General features: G+C 31.2%; 1 long non-coding RNA gene across 6 annotated transcripts; it reads right to left on the bottom strand.

Annotated features, from left to right (window-relative positions):
* Positions 1 to 2,125: 2,125 nt before the first annotated feature.
* Positions 2,126 to 5,262, bottom strand: LOC107950747 (uncharacterized). Of its 6 annotated transcripts, XR_005911282.1 has the most exons (5): positions 4,895 to 5,237; positions 4,674 to 4,794; positions 3,658 to 3,777; positions 3,168 to 3,520; positions 2,811 to 3,078 (listed from the first exon to the last, which is right to left on the bottom strand). It is a non-coding gene; the product is annotated as an uncharacterized lncRNA (long non-coding RNA). The 6 variants fall into 6 exon arrangements; XR_001698195.2 differs by having other exon boundaries at positions 3,168 to 3,777; positions 4,895 to 5,248; XR_005911281.1 differs by having other exon boundaries at positions 4,674 to 5,220.
* Between the last annotated feature and the right edge of the window lie 2,590 nt (positions 5,263 to 7,852).

Here is a 7,852-nt window from a genome sequence, read left to right as displayed (position 1 = left end):
CTCGAGTTTGAAGGTACATGAGAATAATATTTGTCTTTGATTGAATTTGCATATAATAATAGTTTTCAGTCTAGCATCAAAATGGCACCTTACGAGGCTTTATACGATCGTAAATATCGTACACCATTGTATTGGACCGAGCTTAGCGAGGATAAGATACACGGGGTTAATTTGATTAAAGAAACTGAGCAGAAAGTGAAAGTGATTCGGGATAGTTTGAAGGTAGCATCGGATCGTCAAAAATCATATACAGATTTGAAAAGAAAAGATATAGAGTTTCAAATTGGGGACAAAGTGTTTTTGAAAGTCTCGCCGTGGAAGAAAATACTCAAACTCAGTCGTAAAGGTAAATTAAGTCCAAGATTCATTGGACCTTATGAGATTATTGAGCATATCGGGCCGGTTGCTTATAGATTGTTGTTGCCACCTGAGTTAGAAAAGATTCACAATGTATTCCATGTTTCGATGCTTCATAGATACTGATCTGATCCTTCACATGTGATTAATCCGTCAGAGGTTGAGATTAAATCTGATATGTCATACGAAGAATAACCGATTAATATTTTGGCTCGTGAAGTTAAAGAGTTACGAAACAAGAGAATTCCGTTAGTTAAAGTACTGTGACATAAACATAGAGTCGAAGAAGCAACTTGAGAGCTAGAGGATGTAATGAAAGAACGTTATCCAAACCTATTCACCGATAAGATTTTCGGGGACGAAAATCTCTAAGGGGGGAGAGTTGTAACACTCTAATTTTGACCCTAATCGGACAAAGTGGTTTCGGGACCACAAATCCGAGTCAAAAAATATTTTAAAATTATTTTTGGCATTTACAATATGTGAATTACTATGTGTGAAAATTTCGTAACAAAATTTGATCGTTTGAGTGATCAATTTGATAAAAAGGGCTTAATCGCGTTAAATTAAAAAAATTAGGGGTCAAATTTAAAAGCACCCAATTGTTGTTGTCTTTTAAAATGGGAGGAGTTAAGAAGAAATTAGCCCATAAATTAGATAGCGGGCAGCATATTACATTAGTGACCTTAGTATATGTGTTTTATAAATTTATATTAATAAGGTTAATTTGGTCATTTGGTAAATTAAACTTTATAATTAAAATTAAGTTAAAATTTCCCATTCATTCATCTTTTCCAAGCCGAATATTAGCTAGGAAGAACTCAACTATGGCTTTTAGGGTTTCAGCAATTGTTTAGCTTGATTAAGGTATGTTTTGGTCTCGATTTTTGATGATTTTTACGTTTTTGTGATCGTTGCTTTGTGTTCTATCTAGCCCAAACTTTAATTTTAGAATTTAATAGTGATTTTGAGATATTATATTCATGAATGCTTGAGGTTTTTGTTAGTTGATGATAAAATATGAAAGATAGGTGAAAGATTAACATGTTTTGTCTTTGAATTTTTGGTGAAATTGAGTAATTAGGGTTAAATTGTGAAATTAAATTTTTGGGGGACTAAAATGTGAAATAAATGAAATGTGTGGACTTGTATGAGTACTAGGAATATTCGGCTCTTATATTGTGTGGGCAAATTTTGTGTATTTTGTGTTTTATGCAATAGTAAACCTGTCCATGGGCCGGGTTCGGGAAAAAATTTTCGGCCCGCTTCCTACGCCAGGGCCCGTCCCGGCCCGAAATATGGGCCTGAAATTTTGCCCAGGCCCTGCCCGAAAAAAAAATCATAAGCCCGAGCCCAGCCCGGCCAGGCCCATTTTTAAAATAAACATTAAAAAATTATTTTAAAAATAAAAAAAATAAAAAATCATTTTAAAAGTATTTTAAAATTAAAATGGGCATGTCTCCTGACTGTGTGAGTCACACAGCCATGTAACCCCTGCAGCTTTGAAAATTTCTAATGTTTCTTGAAAAATTCTTTGAGTACCCCATTTAGTCCCTACTTGTTCCTAATATGTATTTTGGGCCCCGATGGCTCGTATAAGGGACAATATGTTTGATTTCAATTGGTTTTCGACATGATTGTTATATTATACGAAATATCTGTTTAATTGTTCTGTAAACTCCGGTAATGCTTCGTAACTCTGTTTCAGCGATAGATACGGGTTAGGGGTGTTATAGTTAAAGATCTCTCGGATTCATGCCTCACTTGATTGTTCTGAATCCATGCATAGTTGCTTCAATATATACTTCTCATAATATAATTGCACAGAAGAATATGCAACAACAAATAATCGGTTAAAGCATTCCATGCATTGTGAAATTTCTTTCTTTTCCTTTTCATCATCACTTTCATCATCGTTGGAATTGTCAACCATACTCATCACCTATGAACAAATTTTATATCCAAAATCAAACATAAGGAACCATTGATAAAACTATATTACACATAAATAAATAGAACATAAATTCAATATCCAAAAACCAAGCATAAACAACTATTGATAAAAGTAGTTTAACATTGTTGTTTAGTCACATTGTAGATATCTCAAGACCCTAGAAGACTAGAAAATTTTCAACTCTCCTCCATTTTTGTCTTAAGCCACAAAGCTCTAATCTTGGGATTAATTGATAAAAATATAATTCGCTTGTCCTTATTGAGTAATAATTTTAGTGAGAAAAAGTATAGCGGACTAGATTCTAGAACTTCCTCCGACATGTTATCAAGAAGTTTGACTACTTGTGGAATACCATATGGATTCATAACAGGAGTCAAACTACATGTGTCTTGACTCATATTGTCAACTGCATTGCATAATTTTTCAATTTGACTAGACAATCTTAAAACCCTTCCAATTTGCTTTAAGGATTTCTTCATTCCAATTTTAAAATGTTAAGTGGATATTTAAGACGTTTTTCTTTTTTGACTGTTTCCATCAATATGAACATCATTAAAAATGTGAACATCATTTCTCGCATTTTCTTCCTCATTCTCTTCAGGTATGTCATTGTTAACATCCTCAAAAAATTCATTACAGAATGTACCAGAAGATGGTGACCATGCTTTATCACCGGTTGCAATTACCACCATGAACATCTAGTCCAACTTCCCTTCATATTCAAGATCAATGTCTGATGTTCTAAATTTTTTAGCTTCAGGCACAACCTACATATAAATTGGTAGCTTAATAAGAAATTATCAATAACCTCATAAATAAGAAAAAAAAACAAAAATGTTAAGAATTATTAATGTACCTTTAGCCTACTTTCCCACCAATCATTCGATGCATCAACGGTTCTTTTTATAGAATTCCACCCTAGACCAGTATCTTCAACTTTAAGTTTCTTCCAAGCCTTTCATTCTTTTTTCAAGGCATTCCACCTATTTTTAAGTTGCCTATTTTTAAGTTGTCTTTGTGAATAAGCCTTACTTGTTTCTTTCTCGAAGTTGGTCATTATTTTTAGCCATCCATCTTTTGTGAAAAGAGTACCAGGTCTATTGCCTTTCAATATCTCTTTAATACAAATCCCACAAAATATTTTTGTCAATCTCTTATCCACATTGCTTTGACCTTTTCATCATTAACTTCAACCACTGAAGTACTCATCTATTATGCATAAGAACATATTTGTTTCAGCCAGTAAAGCTAACAATCAAATCATAGATGGAGACCAAAACCATTTAACTCTCAAAGAGAAAGTAGGAAAGGAAAAAGAAAAAGAAAATAATATAAAAAAAACATACCTTGAAGGAACAAAGATCAAAAGATGTATCTTTGAAGAAGAAAGGTAAGTCCTCTTCCACTACTACTTCACAAATCAGATTCTATTAAAAAAAATGCTGATACTTTTGTTGTATTTCAATCTACCATAAAATCAAATCTAAGTTAGGGTACCATTATACAAATATGACTCCACAAAAATACATTCAAAATGGCCCTGAAAATGCTGGCAATTTATATATAAATCTGCATCACAAAAATTGAATCCAAGTTTTGTACTGTATTTCACACTCACATATATGTAAGGGTTGCCTCGGACAGCAAACATGCAACAGCAATTTTACAAAATTTCACTTGCACAATACATATAATTTGTCTTTACTTTGGACAGCATTACACTCATTTAAATCAGTATTTTTAATGGACATTAACTTATTTAATTTGTCCTACGTAACAGAAATATTCAACATCAAACATGGCATTGATCGTCCAAATTAAAACTTCCAGGCACCATAATTTTCGCAACATTTAACCCAACCAATTTACTCTTTCAGACATCTCTAAACTAACCTTTAAACAGCATTAAAATACCATTCGGACACCATTAATTCCAGTCTTAAAAAAGTTTCCAAACATTTAAAACAACCAAATTAATACTTTTCAGACATCATTTTAATTAAGTAGCCTTAAACAAACATTCTACTACTGCCATTAATCCTCTATTAACAGCAGTATACAGACGTCATAAATACCATCTAAGGCAACCAAATTTATTTATTTTCAGACATCATTTTAACTAACTTTTAAGTAGCCTTAATCACACATTCGGCCAGCTTAATAATGAAACAAAATCAAGAAAATAAACATCAGATGTGTTATAGACAAGCAAATCTGTTATAAAAAAAAAATCAGATGTGCATGTAGTCCTAAAATAACAAACCCATAAATTATTATACCAAAATAACCGACACCCATCACTCAGAACATCAATTACCTTTAAAATGATCTACTTTTCAATTAATTGAAAAGAATAACAAACCTGTTGAACTGTTTGGTTCCAGAGAAACAGTAAGAAACAAGAAGGAAAATCAAAACTCCTTGAACGAGATGCATGTGCAATAGAGTTTTGGCATTCTTTTTCTATTTTCTGTGGATACAATCTAGCAACAGAATCAATGCCATTAAGATATTTCTCAGCAACCAAATAGAAAACCCAAGAAAATCAAAGGAGAAAGAGAAGGCAGGTAAAAAGAGCTTAACCTGAAACGGGGAAAAAAACGAGAAAATTAAATGGGGAGTTGAAATGATAAGATGAGATTAGGGGAGGAGAGAGAGAGAGCAGCAAAAACCCTCGTCAACATTGAAATTCCTAAAAAAAGTAGATCTTAAGAAGATTCTAGAAAAGGAAAAAGAAAGCATATCTTGAAGAAGAAGGGCAAGTCCTCACAGATAATTTTTAGAAAATTGAAGAAGGGAGAACTGGAGGGAAAAAAAGAATGGAAAGTACTGTTGAATGAGGGATAAAAAAGTGTTTTTGAGTGAAGAAAAATTAAAAATTTTAACTTTTTTATTTGGCCAAGAATACTTTTAAAAAGCCAAAAATCTCACAAAAAAATTTATTTGTTTAGCATAACTTTTCTCTCCAAAGTAATACTAAACCAGCCCTAAGTATCACACCTACAAAGAAAAGTAGTGTATCTTTGTGTTATTTGTTAGGGATAATGGTATGAATAGCTTTAAACTTTGATAAAAATTTCAATTTGATACTTATACATAAAAAATATTGATTTTAGTATTAAAGATTGATTTCAAACATGTTCTGATGTTAAATGAGTAAGCTAATCTATTTAAATAACATTAAATTAAAATAATTAAGTAAGATAAATTATTTAAATAATTAAAAATCAAATCATTATAGATTAAGAACACAAACACATAATTTTTTTTCTTTAAATTGAATCCTGATAATAAATTAAGCACAGAATTAAATAATTAATGCATGATTTAAAAACAACATAAGATAAAATAAAACAAATACAAACAAATAGAGTACAAAAATTAAATTTTAAATTAAAAAAATACAAACACGTACAATGTATTTTAATCTGAAAAATGACACATAATTTCTTTTTTCTCCCTTCTCATGACGTCCACGGGCCATAAAAAAAAGGACAAGTGTCAAAAGCTCAAGGCATTATATGTAGAGTAAATTTATAAATTCTCCTTTTATATGTAATTATAGATAACTACATCCTAAACCAAATATATATCATTTTTTAAATTATACTTAGTGGAGTTTTAAAACTCAATTAACGGCCTAAATTTTATTCTCAAACTAAAAATTAGCATTATATTTTTTATAAAACATATGTTTTATAACGCAATTTCTTTAAAAAAAACAATCACCAATAGAGCTACTCCTATTCAACTATCCATCTTCCACTTTCGCATTTGATAATGCTGTGTTGCTCTCCTAGACTCGAAAATAATCACATCACACCATAAATAATTTGATTTATTTGTGGGTCAGGCTTAGCCTCGTTGACGGTAGTTTAGTTTGAAAGTCCATTCGAAAGGTAAAAGAGTTTGGATAAAAATATAGATTTTGAAAAAATAAATTTAAGCAAAAAAATAGAATATGTTTAGAAAATGAGTCGAGTGTCGGGTAATATTTTTTTGGCCCAGGCCCGACTTAAATTTGCCAAATCAAACCCAAACCTATTAATTAGGGCTAAATTTTTATAAGGGTTTAAACTGAACCCGACTCGACCGACAACTCTAATCTAGCTCATATAAAGTATTTACGTATTCGTTTTCTTTGCTAAAGTGTGATCTATGTTTAATTTTGTGAAATATTCTTTTTTTTAGGTGGGATGCAACCCCCCTCCCCCCTACGAGGTTTAACTAGTATTGAACCCTTTAATATCTAAACATCTAACTATAGAAAAGCCTTGGATTGGAATAAGAACGAAGAAATGACAAAAATGGTGATGAATGGTTCTAGGGACGACGTTGAAGAAATGAAATGGGTTGAGTGTGAATGAACCACATTGAACTTTTGGTTAGGTTTTATTTTATGTACTCTTTTTTATTTTGTATTTTAGGTTGGGTTTAGGTTTTGTTTGGGCCTTTATGTAATGGGTTAGGTTTTTGAACCTTCTTACATGGGTTTTGTAGCAATAGGCTTGATATTAAAAATAGAATTTTTTGAGTTTCTGAAAAAGATGATGAAACAGTATAAATGGAGTTTTTTTAGCCATGGAATTGATTTTTTTTCTTTGAGAAAAGGTTTAGGTACTGAATCAGCAGGGGAAAGTTAAATACAACAGACAAGGTTAAGCCTACTGGTCGTGACCCAACACAATGCTTTGGGATTTTTCTTTTAACTGTTGGGGGTAAATGATTTAAAATCCCAATTATTTTATTGGGATATTAGATATAGATGAGTATATAATAATACTTTGTTATCTTTAAAGTTTAATGACATGACATTATTTTATTGGTGCCTAAAAACAATAATTTTTAGAATGATCCTAATATAATTGGGAATAACTTAAATTATGATGATCCTAAAAACTAAGGTTTTTAGGCACTAATAAAATTTTACCACATCATCAAATTTTATAGATATAAAACTATTATTATACACTAATCCATAGAGAAATTATTTTATAGGCTCTTCCCACCACATAATTCATGATCCCTTTCTGATTATTTAATAACATTTTAACAATTTTTTCCCTGTTATTGACACAAAATTTTGGTACTTTTTTACCCTAAATCTCAAACCCCAAACCCTAAACTCAAACATCAAACCTATAACCATTAACTCAAACTCTAAACCCCAAATTCGTAACCCATAAGTGATGAGAGCACAACCACATCATGTTATGATGCAATTCGATGACATCGAGGTTGGCCCAAGCACGAGGGACTCAAGTGCAAAATGAAACATCTCGCAGGCCTGATTGATTATTGGGACAATGTTTTTAAGCACTTTTTAATTTAATAAAGTTTTATTTAAATTAATAAGTTTGCATATTTTAATTTTGACTTGCATTATTGATAACAAGTTAATTTGCATGACTTTTTGTGCTTAATTCGGTTAATTTTTGAATTGATCCCTGTTGAATTAGTGCTTTTATGTTTTAATCTTGTCAGGGATGCCATTGGGACTCTAAGAGTAAAAAATGAGCAGAAAAGGACCAAATTGAAACA

This window comes from Gossypium hirsutum, chromosome D03, assembly GCF_007990345.1.
Source record: "Gossypium hirsutum isolate 1008001.06 chromosome D03, Gossypium_hirsutum_v2.1, whole genome shotgun sequence".
Taxonomy (NCBI): Eukaryota; Viridiplantae; Streptophyta; class Magnoliopsida; order Malvales; family Malvaceae; genus Gossypium; species Gossypium hirsutum.
Note: the sequence above shows the minus strand (reverse complement) of the source record. Positions and strands in the feature narration are given on the sequence as shown.